Below are 17,118 nucleotides of genomic sequence, written 5' to 3'. Positions count from 1 at the left end.
TGTGTGTGTGTGTGTTAGGTAAAGCTGTGCAGTACAGTAAATGCAATAAAGACATGGACTTATATACTATATCCTCATATGGAAAATAAACAAATAGTATATCCTTAAAATTCTACATAGTTTTTTTTTTGTTCTTATATAATGTGGATTACACACTAAGGCATTTCCAAAACTGCTATATCCTAAAAAAAAAAAACTATTAATTTCTATACTAGAGGTTGTTGGGAATTCCTGGAAAGTATAGAGTATGTAGTAGGTACATCATAAAGTATAGCATCAAAAGTCTTTTGGGTGAATTAGGCTTAGTCTTGCTTTGCCAGACCCTTAGCTACTATGTACAGTAAATATTGCCAGACCTATCTCCGCAGAGCTGTGTCAGTAGTAATAAGATAAATACTAAAATATTATTTTCTTTCTCATCCTTTCAATGGGCCTATTCTACAGCGGCCCAGCAGTGCTGTATGTCTTTCTCTTCTATGATGAATCCCACTGACAACAACACAGGTTTTTGTGCAGTATATAGTTGTGTGTGTGTGTGTGTGTGTGTGTGTGTGTGTGTGTTTCCTAACGTCTTTGCTGCTTTACTCATTGTATCCTTTCAATGTTCCTCTGGTGTTCTATTGCAACTCATCACACCAAATTCCCATCTAATGTTTACTGAAATGCTTTTAAACCCTCCATTTCAGTGGTAATAAACACGGCCTCTGTACATCTTATATATCCCATTTTTGTTGAGACTGTAGCAAAGGAATTACATTTCAGGTATTATTTCAATTTTGTGTTAATTTATAAAGCTTGTGGTGTTGCATTATGCTGAAACTTGTACAAATATGGTCTTCATGGAAGAGTTGTTAGAAGAAAACCTCTTCTACGTCCTCACCACAAAAATCTCCGTTTGAAGTTTGCAAAAGAACATATAGACAAGCCTGATGCATTGTGGGAACAAGTTCTGTGGACCAATGAGGTTAAAATAGAACTTTTTGGCCAGAATGAACAAAGGTACATTTGTAGAAGAAAGAGCACAGAATTTAATGAAAAGAACCTCTGTCCAACTGTTAAGCATGGGGGGGGATCAATCATGCTTTGGGGTTGTATTGCAGCCAATGGCACAGGGAACATTTCACGAGCAGAAGGAAAAATGGATTCAATAAAATTTCAGCAAATTTTGGACGTTAACTTGATGCCATCTGTGAAAAAGCTGAAGTTAAAGCGAGGATGGCTTCTACAAATGGATAATGATCCTAAACACACCTCAAAATCCACAGTGGATTACATCAAGAGGCGTAAACTGAAGGTTTTGCCATGGCCTTCACAATCTCCTGACCTCAACATAATTGAAAATCTATGGATAGACCTTAAAAGAGCAGTGTGTGACAGACAGCCCAGAAATCTCAAAGAACTGGAAGACTACAGAAGGAAGAATGGGCGAAGAGACCTCAAACAAGAATGAAAGACTCTTGCCTGGCTACAAGAAGCGTTTCCAAGCGGGGGGGGGGTACAAGGTATTAACTCAGCAGGGTGCCCAAACTTTTGCAGACGCCAATTTTTTTGTTTTCTGTTATTTTGAAAGTGTAAATGATGGAAATAAAATCTAACTTTTTGTGACATATAATACGAATGTCCTATCTGTCATTTGATTCCTTCTGGAGATGTTTCGATCTTTTCTTGGCTTCTTTATGCACATTAATACAAATGTTTACCTGGGGTGCCCACTGTGTATGTATGTATGCATATATATATATAAGTGTGAGTGTTTTGCATAATATTAACAGAATATACATTTGAATATAACCAGGTCAGGATGTATAATCCTTAACTGAGCAACTTGCTGAAGAAATGCCTCATGATTAAAGAGACTCAAAAACTTCAACTCAAAAACTCAGATGTTTTTTGCCATGTTAACAACTGTTGATGCAGCACTTAACATAAGATCACATTTTTGACAGTTTTTTTTTCCATCACAGGTAACTCCTCCTTAAAGTAGGATTACACATTATTACTTTGTGTAAAGTTCATTGTTCATCAACTTCATTGTTTGACACTACGTAGGTGATATTTCAGCCCGTGTATGGTTTTTATAAATTGATTTCATTCGTTCATTTTTAAAAATTTGCGAGGGTTAACCATGGATTGCATATCACACCTATGGGATGAAGTGTAACTTGAGATCTCGCAGATAACCAATGAGCGCCCTCTCCACGCCTCTCTTTCTCCTCTGGCAGAAATCTTTGACGTGGCAAGAGGTCCGGACGTGACATATCCGCACATCATCTCTCCTCCTGCTCCTCCTCTCTTCAGCTGAGTAACGATACTTACCTCCAGACGTCTGCAGGTACTACTGGTCCTGGAGCAGAGCGAGTCCTGGTCCACGATCTGAACCAGGAGAAATAATGTGGCTGATCGTGTTGGCCAGTTTACTTCACTGCGTCTCGGCCTACGATGGGATCTGAAGAAACTGGACGGGCTGGCGAAAGCGAGGGTGGAGGTAGAGTAACACCGCAGCTTATGCTGCCACTCATACGTGAGAATAAGATGATAGTTGCATTTGAAGGTGCGGCCGCGCTAACTACATTTTCAGTCAGATTTGGTTAAATGTGTGAATGGATGTGTTTAAATCCTAATATTTCCGGACTGGGCGCATGCGTGAGTGCTTCTTCCAATAGAGCTGTAGTAAACTGGAAGGATCTCCATGCGTTGAATGTATAGGCTATACAATTAAGCACACAGACTGTGTAGACAACATGTAGGCCTAGTTTATGTAATAACCATAAATTGGCAACAAAGTGACAGATCTAATTCGTATATGAAAGGGACCTACCTCCAGTTACACCCCCAGTGATTCCTGCACAAAAGATTCTGAAAGTCAACCCTTCTTTTTGTGAGAAACCATGCACTGTTCCCCCACCCTGTCCCCATCACTGAAGAAAAGCATTTTATCTGTTGCTATTGTTGTTAGTCACACCTGCTGCTCAATGCCTGCGGCTCGGATTGCTACAGAAATGGGTTAGGCATCCATCCTAGAAGCCTATTCTACTTCTGTGTTCTCAAAGGATGATACCAGAACATTAGAGACTTACTAAAGTAATTTTGAACAAGGAAGCTAACCCAAACAATTGCAGCTCGACAAGGAAGATATGCATAATGACACATTTCAGTGGCTGAAATATGTGAGTTCTCTTATTCCTAATTAAGGTGATGTCTTGTTTCTATGAGAGCTGCTTGTTTAATTTTCATGTATCTTTTATGTTCTGTCTCTTTCCAGACTTGTGGTGGATGACAGCTGAACAGGCTCAGTGAGGTAAGTTACCCCCATCAACAGGAACAAAACGGACAATACACTGAGCGCCAGAGGCCTGAAAGCCCTGCCTAAAAAAGAATTCTGCTCACTGAGAAACATTTTAGATCTAGAGTTTCCCATAATCCCCCACTGATCTGTCACTGAAACCAGCTTTGAGTGAAAAACATGAATCCCCACCTCTGTCTGCAGGTCAAAGCCTTTGTGGTCCAGGACATTCCTCTTTAGTATCCTTTTGAGTCAAGTACGCTGCTGTGACTTGTTCTTAAATATGTTGTTTATAATTTGCACACTGTAAAAAGTGCAGCATTTTCTCTCTGTGCCGATCCTTGACCGTCACTACCTCAGCCATAACCTGGTGATGAAGCACATTCCTGGGGCCGACCCTGAGCTTGTCCTCCTGAACCACTATTATGAAGAGCTGGATGTAAGTCTGGTTTTGCAGCTCATTTTTATTGCATTTTACATGTTTCACGTAATCAAAGCCCCTACATGTAGACTTGGAATGTGATTATAGCATCCATATAGTATGTGACAATTATGATGTACATCAGGGTGGGTGTGTTTTCAGCCTATTTATTCTCATAGTCCAGGGGTTAGATCTGTGGAATTGAAGGGGTTGGGGTCTTTCTTAACTAGTTACTAGAGTCAATTTTAAAATACCCTACAAACAAAGGCTTTAAGCATTGTTTTAATTCATACATTTTTGTCCACTTGGTGGCAGAACTCCACACCAAGCTGTAAACCCACAACTTCACGACTTCACCTGTTAAAGCAAACCGTTGCCAATTAACACATCCAGCACATACGGAGCAACATGATGTGTAATGCAGTTTCCACGCAGCATTAACAGTGACCGAAAAGTAAATTTAAACTGGATATAATACAACCTGTGTGTGTCCTCCACAGCGGATCGCCCTATCTCACATGACCCGCTCTGAGATCAACGAGCTGCTGGGGGAGCTGGGCTTCTACAAGAAGGCTAAACCGGAGGACGAGGTGCGGGAGGAGTTCCAATTCTCTCCTGCCAAAGACAGCCCGTTTAAAGACGAGCCGCCTACAAACCCGCCACTTCCCAGCTTGCCACAGAGAACGCCTCCTCAGAGCCCAACGCACAAACCAAGCATACTGACCTATAACCCGTCAGAGTGGAGAAAAGTAGGGATGTCACAGTACCACTAAGCCCCAAAGCTGCTCCACGACCAGCTGGTTATTGCATTCGATGACAAACATGCCTGTCATTTCAAAATACGACCAGCAGGTCATGGATCAGCCCTTGGACAAGGACATAATCTTAGCATCAGCAAAAGGCCTTTAAAAGGTCCACAGTCTGAATTTGCACATATTGTTCTCGCAATTTGTTCTTATTTTTGCAGCAATAATAACCCAACCGGCTGCTTTGTGAGTGCTTTTCTACTCTCTACAAGACTGGAAGTGTGGAATTTTTTTTTTGGGGTCCATCATGTGTCAGCTGTCATCAGGAGTTTTGCCTCTCTCAAGTTCTCTTGTGTGTCTGATTGCTTCCTACCTACTGTGAAACCGAATGAAGCCCCAGGCTGAAACTGGCTGGCCTGAGGCTGATGCTACATGTTCTGGTGGGTTTGATGAATACACACAAGATGATTTAAGTTGAAGCATTGTAAAAGAATAAAATATTTGAAAGAAATGATCTCGTGCTTGCTGTGTGAATGTTTATGTTCTTACATCGGAGTGTAAATTTGTCAGATGCATAAACGAATGTAAGCATGTTTGACACTAAGAAATAATCCGGTGTGGAAAAAGCAAGTGTTTTATGGGATGATTCAGAGCAATAATCCCCAACAAATACACTCATTTCTCAAATTGGTTTAATTTTAATTCACATTTAACTGTTGTGCACAATAACATGAAATTATGTGTTTTAAGCTCTTATGTACAGAACTCACTGCTCCGTGGCAGGTATGTCAGTGGGCAGCAGTGATAATTGTCAAATAATTTCTCTAAATCTACTAAAACAGAGCTTTGAGAAATAAGTTTCATCAAAATCAGCTCTGAAACAATCAGATTTTCAACATCTTCTCAAATAAATCTTAATTTTACAAGTGGAAAACAAATCTTCATTTAAAAATGTTTTCATTAGCTTCATGTTGTAAAATGTACAATTGGCAGTTATGTTCAGTCATGATTCCTCACGTTTAAACAGAAAGCCGGCTTTCATCGGGCCCGTGAACTCGTTCAAAAAGTGTGAATTAGTTTCACAAAACATCGTGATAGCTTGAGCTTATTGACTCACTTTAAGCTTTTGAAAGCTTAATGTGCACACTAACAAAACAACACATAATATATTTCAAAAAGATCTACTCAAGCATAAATAAGAAGCCCTCTAAAAGAGCTGTGTGCGAGTGTGTTTGGCAGGGCAAGTCAGTGATGCTGGGGATGGCAGCACTGCTGGACACACTTGTTTGTACATATGCTGTCAGTCAAGCAGTAAGAAACACCAAGTAATGATACAATGCAGCTGTTGACTACCACCCACTACTTTTTTCTTTCTACCTGAATAAAAAACTTGTTTGACTGCAAAACATTTCTGCTGTTATATTATGATGAAACAGTGATACAAGAGAGGTACAATGTTCAAATAATCTGAAACATGTTCTCAGTAGCAATGTAGAGTTCAGAAAAGTGAGATTACTTATACCAATGAAGAAAGAACATACCTGTTCTAATAACTTAATTGAAATACTTCAAGAATTTAGTAAAAGTTAAACAAGTACCGAAATGAATGCAATATATGGTTAGGTGTATTTTTCTTCTTCTGTGTAATCACCAACAGAAATGCTAGCAAAAAAGTGTAGTAGAGAAAAATGAAGGTATAAATAACTTAAAGAAGAAACACTATAAAAATATTTCTCTTTTCTCTCTTGATGTGTTCTTCGGTACACTGGCGTAGTGACACAGTTACTGCCTGTTAAATATTACAGAGTAAAAAGCGGAGTACAAAAAAGTACAATTTTAAAGCTTAAAAGGTAGTGTTATAAAACGTTGGCGGTCTCTTGCTGGAGAAAGGTGTACTTAACGTGAAAAAATGAATACACATCACTGCTGCAGAGAATAAAAACAAGCAAAATCGACAAACTATTTCTGTGTCACACACACAGACACACACACACACACACAAACACACACAGACACTCCCCCTCCCCAACTTGTCCATCAAAGATGAGCAACTCTGTGATGCAGGCTGTCGATACAGAGGTGAGTCATCAGGTGAAGATGGAGCTGGGGAGGGGTGAGGGAAGGAGAGGGGGGGGGGGAGGGGAGGATTAGGGGTGATGCCACGTCACGGCTGAACCCTCACTGAGCACAGGTCAGAGGTCACAGGGCCGACCCATGGACATCTCGTATCTGCGTAGGTGGTTGACCAGAGACTGTACGTAGGTGAAGACGCATTTGGAGTCGGGTTTATTACCCATGATCATCATGTCCTCCACTTCCAGCAAAGGCATGCAGTTGGCGTAGCTCCTGAGGAACAGCATACAAGAGAGTGTGTATGAGAAAGAGGAAGATGAACAGAGAGGATGGTAGAGGACCTGAGATGGAGCAGAGGGAAGGATATTCTCTTCAGATGTTTATTCATTCATTTAATCTCTTGATCATTAACCAAACTGTTGCTCGCAGACACAGACACACAGACACACACACACACAGACACACACACACAGACACACACACACACACACTTAAATCCACATTTGTCTCTGTTTTCTCTAAAGCACAGTGTGGAAAACCCTTTAAAAGCTCTCTATAAATAAACTTCAGTAATGCAGCGCATTTTAATAAACAGTTTTAGGAACAAAGACCTCACATGTGAGCTATGCAGGGAGTGACCACAGGGCGGCATTATATCTCCATATACAGTCACTCTGAGACATCCCAAACAAATAGAGTGTAGAGTAACAGGAACAGCACGAGGGCAAATCCCTCACATGAGAAAATTAATGTCAACTACATAAAACCTATTCTGTTTTTTAAGGAACTGTAGACATGGGGTCATTCTGCACTTTACTATTTACACCATCTTCAAATGCTTCACAAGCATAAACACCTGTAAATTCACATTTAATTAAAAGTCAGTGGACAATAAAGCCTTTCTGTTCTCTGCTTTGTTTCTTAACTTCTCTGTTTGAAACATTGTGATACAGCAGTTCCTTTTAAAGTGTTGAGCTGCAGATGGTCCTGGCTCTCTGCCTGGGCCATAGTCTGACTATGCAGAAATGCACACATGGACACACACACACACACGCATACCATGTTTGGTACTTTGGACCTCAGTAGTTTCAGATTAACATGAACGATCAAATATCCAAAAGTGTCCAATAAAGGAGTTTTCTGAACAGCCACGTTTTAATTAAATCCTAGTAGCTGCCTAAAACATGCATTCACACCTACTCATACACACATCCTGTCTCTCAGAACCAAAGTAAGGTTCCTTCGTAGGTTTGCCCCCTCTCTCACCATGGGTTCAGTTTTAGGCGGGGTGCGACTCTAGGATGAGTTTTTGGTTTTAACCAGGCCCTTCGTCACCAGACCTCTGTAGAACTCCTGCAGGTACGTATACACACACTTCCAATCCGGCTCGCGCATCTTCACCATGTCGTCCACATCCAACAGCTGGGGACAGTCCACTAGTTTCCTGTGCCCGCACCCAACGAGGGGGGGGGGGGGGGGGGGAGGAGAACGAGGACAGGAAGGAAAGGCAGATCCAAACAGATAGAAACAAGAAGAGAAGGAGGAGAAGGGAGAAGTACAGATGATAATAAGAAAGAAGGACCAGGACAGAGATAGTGGACATAGTGTGGGAAAGAGAGGAAGGACAAGGGGGAAAAAACAGATAAAGCAGTGAGCAGCCAAAAACAAAAAAAGATTCAGGGTGAAGAGACAAAGGGGAGAGAAATGACACAAAAAGAAAACAATAACATTACATTCTCTGTGTTCACAATATATCCATGAGTTGACATGCTTCATGAACATCATGATACGTACATTATGTGGCAAACACACAAACACACACGTAAGACAAAACAAAACGTCAAATGAGCGTCAGGTGAAGCTCATTTAGCCTTTGTTTTTTGTTGTTTTTTTCCTGTGAAACTTTTGACCATTTCAATATGACTATGTACAATACACGCTGAAAAAACACAACAAGGATTCTGCAAACTAAAAACTAAACAAAGACAACCATATGGTGACTCTAAAAACAACACAGTGGTGCACAGGATGGAGTGTGTGTGAGAGTGTTGTGTTGGGATTCCAGATAACAGCAAACTGCTGGGAGGGTCAGGAGTGCCCAGGGAAGTGAGTGATAGTGCAACACAAAGGTGGAAATGCAGGGGCTGTGGTTGGGTGACAGTCCGGTGTTGAGAGCATGAATAATACATCATATCAGCATGGACATTATGCTACTGGGAGCATGTGATAGCACACATGTACACACACACATAATGGTGGGTGAGGGGGCATTACACGTCAGAATGGTGTGATGTAAGAGGGATGAGAAAGAGAGAGGAAAATGAGAGGATATTAGGAGTAAAAGGAGAGGAAATGCTGAGGGCATAGCCAAGAGCTTGTCCATTTGTTTTTTAACCTGGTGGTTGTTGGGGCAGGTTTGCTCATGGGTCTCTGGTTTAGAGGGGATGGAGGGTGTCACAGCAGTTACTCATAGTAGAGGACAGATGGAGAGTGGAGGTTTAGAGGTGGAGTAATTAGAGTAGTAGCCTTGAGGTGGTTCAAGACGCCTGGGAGAGACAGGTTAATGAACACTCGGACACCAGTGCAGGAGCTTCCATGTGTTTTCCGTCCGTCTCTGTACTTCAGGCTCAATTAGATGCTGGCCAAACTGAATAAAAGCTAGAATGGGATTTTACAGACAAACAAGAGATGGGTGTGAAAAACCTGTATGATGCAAAGAAAGGGAATGAATGTTTGGAAAAATGGCTTGGATTGCTTGATTTTCATTGTGCATTCACTCCACGACAGCCTTGGTTGGAAGATAATGTTTCTATCTTTAAGGAAAGCTAAGCCTGCACGTAGCTTCTTCTGCTCCTCATATTCTTCACATTTTTCTTCCAAGCGTAAGAAGAAAATGAAGGCTCACTGCAGCGGATGTGGTTTCTCCAACAATGCTCTCACTTACAGTCAAAACTTAACGACAACAACAGAACTGATGTGGTTAGTGGACATGTTACTGGGACAAACGTGTTTTTTTTTTTTGTGTGTACTCACTCTGCAGTTGAAGGCCACCTCAAAGTTTTGCCTGCGGTTGCTGGGGCTCAGGGAGGCGTAGTCAAAGGATTCAGGAAAAAATTGTGCACCAGGGCACAAATGCCATGCCATTACTCCAGCTGGATGAAAAATTCTGAATATCCACATGCTGAGGGAGAAGACAAATTCCAAATAAGTGATGGAAAGATTCCAAAAGCAGGAAAATATTATCCCAGCTTATCTTGTCTTAATCATCAATGTTCAGCTACAGCTTCACTGGTTGAAATCACAGATGAGCACTAAACACACAGTGGGTTGCCAGGGTGGGTTAGCTCACCTCATATGAGCGGGTCTTGGCACGGCACCAGTCGAGCAGCATCTGCTTGATGGTGTTTGCGTTGGGTACGCCAAAGCTGGTGGAACGCTGGACCTGGACCTTGTTTACCTTGGCGACCGCCTGATTTCCAGGGCTATAAGAAAAATAAGCTTTGTGTTAATATTTAGCTGCTTCGACCTGCTTCTTTTCTTTCTTTGGTAGTTATACCTCTCGGTTTATCCTTACCCTCCTCCTCCTTCTCCAGCTTCTCTATCATAGCCTTGCGGGCCTGCATGGCCGAGGTCTTCGGCAGAGTCTGAGCCCTCGTCAGCTCCTTGCGCCTCTCCGCCTGCCTTCGCTCCACCGCGGCTAACCCGCCGCTGCGAGACGATGTGTCATCCTCACGATCAAACACACTGAGGCAGGGACACGTACAGAAAGTTAAGCTGTGAAAGTCCACAGATTGTAAATTTAGTGTAATTACTGTGCTGATGTTGACCTACCTGCCCACTTTTTGCTGGTTGTGGTGGAGGAGGAGGAGGAGGATGACTGGAAGAGCTGTAGCTGAATGATTTTGACTGGACTGTCCCTCCTGAGATGATAAACAAAAACACAGACATATGACCGATATTGGTGATATGACTGTAATAACTATTTGAATACTACTAATGAATTTTAAGAGAAATAAAGTAATGACTCACTGTCTGTTTTCTGCACATAACTGGCCTCGACGAGAGTGCTGCGTGTTGATCGGCTCCCATCATCTGTAAACACAAACACTTAAAATTATGTACATATTGGACATATCTGTTTCATGACTGTCAGTATCCTTACAATTTGTGATTCATCTGCTTTTACTGTTAACGTTTACCTCCCAAGATGCCTTTTGTGTCTTGCAATTGTGAATAACAAGTCACTGTGAGTGGTTAAAAATACAAAAAGTTCAAAAGAAGATTTCACAAATGCAGGAAGGAAAGAGAAAAGAAAAAACTACCAGATGAAGCAAGCGGTCCGTCTTGGTGACTTGACTGAGTTTGGAGCCATCCGCTGACTTCTCCACCTTCCTCATCACCACCTCTCCTGCTCCGAGACCAGCACGGCCTTTCTGTGTTCGCTCTTCTCTCTGCTGCCGGAGCTCCTGCAGACGGGTGTCGCGCTCCTTTTTCTCTCTGGTCTGGTGTGGAGGAGAGGACAGAAGGGATGGAGAGAAGGGGACGGAGAGAAGGGACAGAGAGGGTGGAGAGATGATGTAAGTGGAAAAAGAGGAGGAGGAGGACAAGAGGTCTTAAACAAACGGATAGCGTATCATCTGACTGCCACAGAGATGGACTAAAACAGGGCTTCCAAATTTGAAGCGATACATTCAGGATTTATTTTTCCACAGTACTGTTAAATTCCTCTGAACACACAAACACCCACACATGGGAGGCTCGGAGCTGAGCCAAAGCTGTCAAGTAGTATGTACTGCGCAAGCATCACAGATCAAAGAGAGCAAACACACTCTGACCGTTCTCTGTGGAAGGGCTGTGCCAAGTTCAACAAAGTCCAGAATACTGATACCTTAACCGCTGCAGTGCTACCTAAAGCTTTTACCTGAGAGTATGCATATATTAAACTTAATATGCAGTGGGTTTTTTTGCCCTTTGTATGCTCCATGCCACTGAGTGCACTGAACCTTTACAGATCTTGGAATCAATACGGAGGTTCAACTGTCTGCCTAATGCAACCAGACGCCTGGTGAAACCCTATGGCGAGTGCTCACAGCAAAACAGAGAATACACCAAATGTGGTACATGTTTAGGCAACAATGTTGCAGCACACTGAGGTGAGTGGGTAACCAGGATGCACTAATCATGCACTAATAAAACAACAACAAATCCGTCATCATCCACCACAGAGGTCTAAGAGATAAACTGTTGTGGGCCAACAATGACAGGACGGTGCACACAAAAAGACAAATGCAAGCAAGTATCAATTGTTAATGCACACTGCACACCAACCTGCCCTACCTATCTCCTCTTGAGTACATCCCAGCATGGCCTCTGAGGGCAGAATGGATATAAATCATACAGAAATTAAAATCATCAGGCTTGATTATAATGGCGATGTGTCTACCTTTGATGATTTGAAAGAAAGCAGTTGTCATGATAAAATGACGGAGCAAATGCATTGATGTGGTTGGAATACCAGGTAGAAGATTGTTGTTACCTCTCTTTCTCTTGCGAAGGTCTCTCAAGGCTGCACGGATCATCTTCCTCTCCTCAAAGTCTTTTGACTCATCAAGCTGTGGAAGAAAAAAAAACAATGAGGTCAATCTTTACAAAAAGCCAACGAAGCATGGCTCTATTTATGCATGCAGTTGTAACATAGCATTGCGCATACACACAACACCACGACTTTTCCAAACACACCCTCACATAGTGAGACATTCAGTGTTAATACACAAACATTCTGCATGACTAAAGCTGCTGTATTTGTTACAAAGTGGTGCTTTCAAATCTAAATCACCCAGAATTATAACTTGGGTGTGAAGTACCATTTTGTCAAGGAGCTCTTCGTCCTCGATAGCAGCCAGCTGTTCTTCAGTCAGTTTTCCGGAACGCTCGTCGAGTTGGGCCCGAGCGCTGGAGCCGTTGGGGATGGCCGGGACGTGACACGCCACCTGGGCAGACGGTCCAGCTGAAAAACACGGCTCAGACGCCACAACGGGCTCTGTCTCCATCTGCACACGTCACATAACACAAAAAACACACAGCGTGAGCAAGAGCACATACACACAGACATGCAAAAAAAAAAAAAAAAAAAGCACAGTTACAATAATCAATTTCATTTTCTATGTGCATTTAAATTCATGCAAACTGTGACCATAGTTGGATATGTGCAATGTCATCTGAGAGCTCTTACAAGGACGAATCCCCTAACCTGGAGCTCAGGCTTTTAAGTTGTACACTTATGAAATAAGCATGGGGTTTATAAAAACAAAAACAAACAAAAAACATAACTGAAGCTTGCTGACAATAAGAACATGAGAGGAGGAGCACAAGAGGATTTTGGTTAAATATGCTGCCGCCATAATAGGCCTGAATGTGTGAAGACCAAGACTGCCAGCTCACCACGTCTCATCATTTCTTCCATGCCAGAGAGGGTGACAGCGAGGACATGAGAGGGAGAGCACCACTGCCAAGTTACTGTTACTGTAGTTCATGGAGTGTGACTGACACACTGAGTGTCTAAATGATACAGAGCTGCTGTGAAGCAAACATTTATGTGACAGGTACGGTACACCATTATGGCTGGAAGATGGGAACAATGCATTAGCAAATATAAACTCTAAGGAGAAGGTATGTACACCAAAGAAGGAGTGGTGAGCGTGGGAGTGAAAAGGAAGCAGAGCACCAAGAGAACATAACATTAAAGGGTTGTGACCATAAATCCTACAGAAAACAGTTTTTGTGTTTTTACATTTTCATTACATATGCTGCTGAATGCCTGCGGCAGACTTTAAGCTCTAGTTGTGGCTTTAATGCTTTCGTTGTAACTGAGTCCAGGTCCAGATATAGCTCAAGACAGCTGGCACCGTCCCTATCCACAGCTGCCTGGCCCTCCTCCAGGGCCAGGTCTCACCAGGGAGGGAGAATGCCCAGCGCAGCCACTGTATTGTGTGATTACGGGTGGCCACTGGTTTTAAGATTTTTTTGGACATGGGACAGAGTGGACTGAGAGGCACTTGACCGACGAGGAATGTTTTGGGACCCAACACAGCCAAACAAGGCTCTGATTGAGGCAATAAGGGAATGTGAGTGGGGTGAGAAAAATCCCAGATAACCTTAGTGCTCAAGTCATAATTTAATTCAGCTCAGGATAGTTTTCAGCATCCGAGTAAATGCTTTTTTTATTTAGTTCTTCTCCAATGAGAGAAGGGCTACAATCCTGAAATGTTTTGATTCATCACTTAGACCAGCAATACAGCCTCCACCAGCAGAATTACATAAAGCTGATATGGGAGAAATAGCTGATGTTGCACCAGGGCAAAAACAGATAAGATAAGTTCATCCCTCATTATCACAATTAATTAGACAGGAATATGAACACTGGCTGGCTGAATAACTGAAGATAATGCAGCAAATACTCAATATACATCAAAATGTCACCAGTGTACACAAACACACACCCAGGGTTTGTCATGGGATTATAAGAGTACACAGAACAAACAAGGCTAAAGATGAGGGCCGAGTGGTTAACCTATCAGTCATGAAACTGTACATCAATCTTTAGAACGGTACACAAGTACCACGTACCATGTACATAAGACCTTAAATCCCATTCTTGTTTCGAAGCCAGACAAGTAAACCTATTCATTTATGGCTACTTTTTAGGAAAAAAAGTTCATGTTTCTGCCAAAGTGAACTTATGGATGATCTGAAAGTGGAAAAATATAGGTCAGGGCCACTGTTACTGTTAAACATGGTCATTTTTTTCCTCCAACAGGCGGTGTATCCACTCACACTTGCATGTAGAAACACATGAGTGCCGGGATCAGAAAAGCATGGTGTTGAAGGATTTGAATATCTCTGTGACAGACTGAAGTGAAGTCCTCCACATAAACACAATCTGTCAAAAACTGACTAACAGCTGAGACAGCCTTTTTATTTATTTTTTAAAAGAAGTAAGGATAGAATGTGAGATTAAAACCAATGGAAAGCTAAGAGAGATGGAACAGCAGGTCACCAAGTAAGTGAGCAAGAACACAAGAGTGTCATTAGCAAGGCACGTAAAAGTACTCATGGCCAGCTCCACATGTATTTTCAACACTGGAAAAAAGACATTACCATTCTTCACGCAGCTTTTCTGATTAACAAGCAGCCATGATCAGAACCATTAAGAGAGAGTGGTACCGTGCTGTTGTTGCAGGAAATGTTTGCCATCACAGAAGGAGCAGAGAGGGAGCGGCGGGTTGCAAAGGTGGGGGGGTGAGGGACAGGTGAAGGCTCTGATTTCTGAGGTATGCTTGTCCCAGTAGGTACACAGTCTGAGTCCTGGGGGCATGATAAAGGTTCCTGGGGTATGTTTGATGGAGCATCCAGGAGGATGCTAGCTGCACTGGATGGAGAATCGTGTGGAGTACAGGATGAAGGATCATGTGGCGCTTCAAGTGCAGGGTCCTGGGGTGTCCAGGCTGGAGGATCCCTGCTTGATGTTAGAATATCACTGGATGAGGATTGAGAATCTCTGGATGATGTTTTGTTTCACATGGAATTGTAGGTGAGCTTTCCCTGCTGGGGACTACATGCAGTAAGGTATTAGGCAGCCCCATTGCCTGGCACAAGGCCTCCACTTGTCTCACCAGCCTTTCTTGCTGAATCCTCACTCTCTGGTTCTCCGCCTGCAGCCTGGCAAGGGCCTCGGCCAGAGGACCCACTGAGCTGCAGCCTCCTCCAGACGGGCATCCACTTTGTTCCAAAGGCTTGCAGGTCCTTATGGATCTCCCCCACTGCACACTGTAGTGTTAATTCAAATTTTCTCTGGCAAAATGGCTCCTCTTCATCCTTTGCCTCCTCCTGAGCAAGCAGATCACCAATCACTTCTTCCAGGCCAGATTCGGCACAAGCGCTATCTGGCTGCCAAAGCCTCTGAAGCCTGTAAGGCTGGGAGGAAGTCCAGGTTTACTCCAGGCATGGCCAGAGCAACTGCACTCAATATCACACTGGCCAAAGTCAGTTTTAATCCCAAAAAACTAAAGTTGGGGTGTAAGATCTGAGAAATCAAAAGGTTGTGGTCTCAGATGTGAGTGTAGGTGTCCTCTCAGTCTGTTGGTCTACAGAGACCTTCCATAACAATGCACGCTATTTATACCCCCTAACAAATCTCCCTTATTTACTGGCCAACAGCCTGAGAGCAATGAACATGCAAGGAATCCTGTTCCCAGGCAGCAGTAGCCCCACCTCCTTATTTCCAGGTGCCATGGACATGTCTATATATCTCCTGGCCCACCATCATTCCACTGAGTCAGTCCTGGGGCATCGGTGGAGGCCAGTGGGGGAATAGTAGTGGCAACAATTCAGAAAACTCTCCCCTCCCTCTTTGAATTTTCCTTTTATTTAGAGCCGTTGCCCTTCACACCTCAATTGGCAGGCGACAAGGGGTTTATGTGTGAATCAAGGGCTGGCCTGAGTAGAGTTACACGTTAGTGTTTCACGCCTCATAAATATCGCTTTCTGACTAAATGCAAGTGCGTCGTGACTAATCAGGTCAGTTGTGTTGCATGGCTGTGATTCAAGGCAGAGGGAAGATCAGTCCATGAAGGACAACATGCTAGGGCCAGGACACAGCAGAAAGGGTGACTAGTGAGGGTGAGCTGGGGCCCTGTTCTCCACACCTCTCAGCAAGGATGTTGGGAAGGTCAATGCAGCCCTTCCAATATTTTGTTTTAGGCTTACTGACAAAGCAGCATGGGCCCAGCTGCTGCTCACGTGGATACTTCAAGTGCTGTTGTGATAAATAAGAACTCTCCAAGAGCGCTGACAGAAGTCTGTGTGTAACGCTGTTCATAGTATAAGATGCTCAAGTACATCTTTGAAATGCCTGACAATTTATTGGCATATTGCGGACCATGAAGATAATTCAAATGGTCCTCATGACTGTATAACAAAAGTTTTTAATGATCTAAACACATAAACACAGCGCATGAATCTAAGCTCAAAATACCCAGGCTGGCAGAGGGCAACAGTGGTCTCTCCTGGGATTTACAGGTAAGCAAATCAGCTTCCAAAAAACGATCGGACCTCGAGGGAGAGAAATGTGACTGGCAGCAGGGAAAGTGGGTCAAAACCCAAGAAGGACATGGCTCTAGTGTAACCATGCATCAAAGCACTAACACACTTTACCCACAGATATAGAAAGACAGAGAGCATGACAAAGAAGACTGAAAGTACATACACACACAACAATATTCTGCATGTATATGGGTCTGTATTCCAATTATGGCAGAAAGTGATATAAACTGTATCTCTTCTCTTACGTATGTGACCGTGTCTATGGCTACTGTGAACCCTCAGCCACTATGTTACAAAAGATATATGTAAAGATTTTTCTAAAAAATAATAGCTTCCAAACAGTGGTCAAAAATAAAGCAATGCAGAGATTTCTGTCTAAAGAAGAACCAACATGAGGAAAACAATCTAATGTCTAATTGATGTTTTATTGCCGTCTTAGATTTAGATAATCTCACATCTTTTTTCCTCTGTCTGCAGACCAAGCTTAAATCTGT

The 17,118-nt window shown here is 42.8% G+C and overlaps 1 long non-coding RNA gene and 2 pseudogenes across 1 annotated transcript; 1 reads left to right on the top strand and 2 right to left on the bottom strand.

Annotated features, from left to right (window-relative positions):
* Positions 1 to 2,194: 2,194 nt before the first annotated feature.
* On the top strand, positions 2,195 to 4,968 carry LOC116678346 (selenoprotein M-like; annotated as a pseudogene).
* Positions 4,969 to 5,125: 157 nt separating this feature from the next.
* LOC116678348 (uncharacterized) lies at positions 5,126 to 8,031 on the bottom strand. The gene is made up of 2 exons (XR_004329223.1): positions 7,790 to 8,031; positions 5,126 to 6,796 (listed from the first exon to the last, which is right to left on the bottom strand). It is a non-coding gene; the product is annotated as an uncharacterized LOC116678348 (long non-coding RNA).
* Positions 8,032 to 9,626: 1,595 nt separating this feature from the next.
* Positions 9,627 to 15,263, bottom strand: LOC116678349 (smoothelin-like; annotated as a pseudogene).
* Between the last annotated feature and the right edge of the window lie 1,855 nt (positions 15,264 to 17,118).

The sequence above is a fragment of the Etheostoma spectabile genome, unplaced genomic scaffold (assembly GCF_008692095.1).
Source record: "Etheostoma spectabile isolate EspeVRDwgs_2016 unplaced genomic scaffold, UIUC_Espe_1.0 scaffold00007022, whole genome shotgun sequence".
Classification (NCBI taxonomy): Eukaryota; Metazoa; Chordata; class Actinopteri; order Perciformes; family Percidae; genus Etheostoma; species Etheostoma spectabile.
The sequence above is the reverse complement of the archived record's forward strand: the minus strand, read 5'-3'. Positions and strand labels throughout refer to the sequence as shown.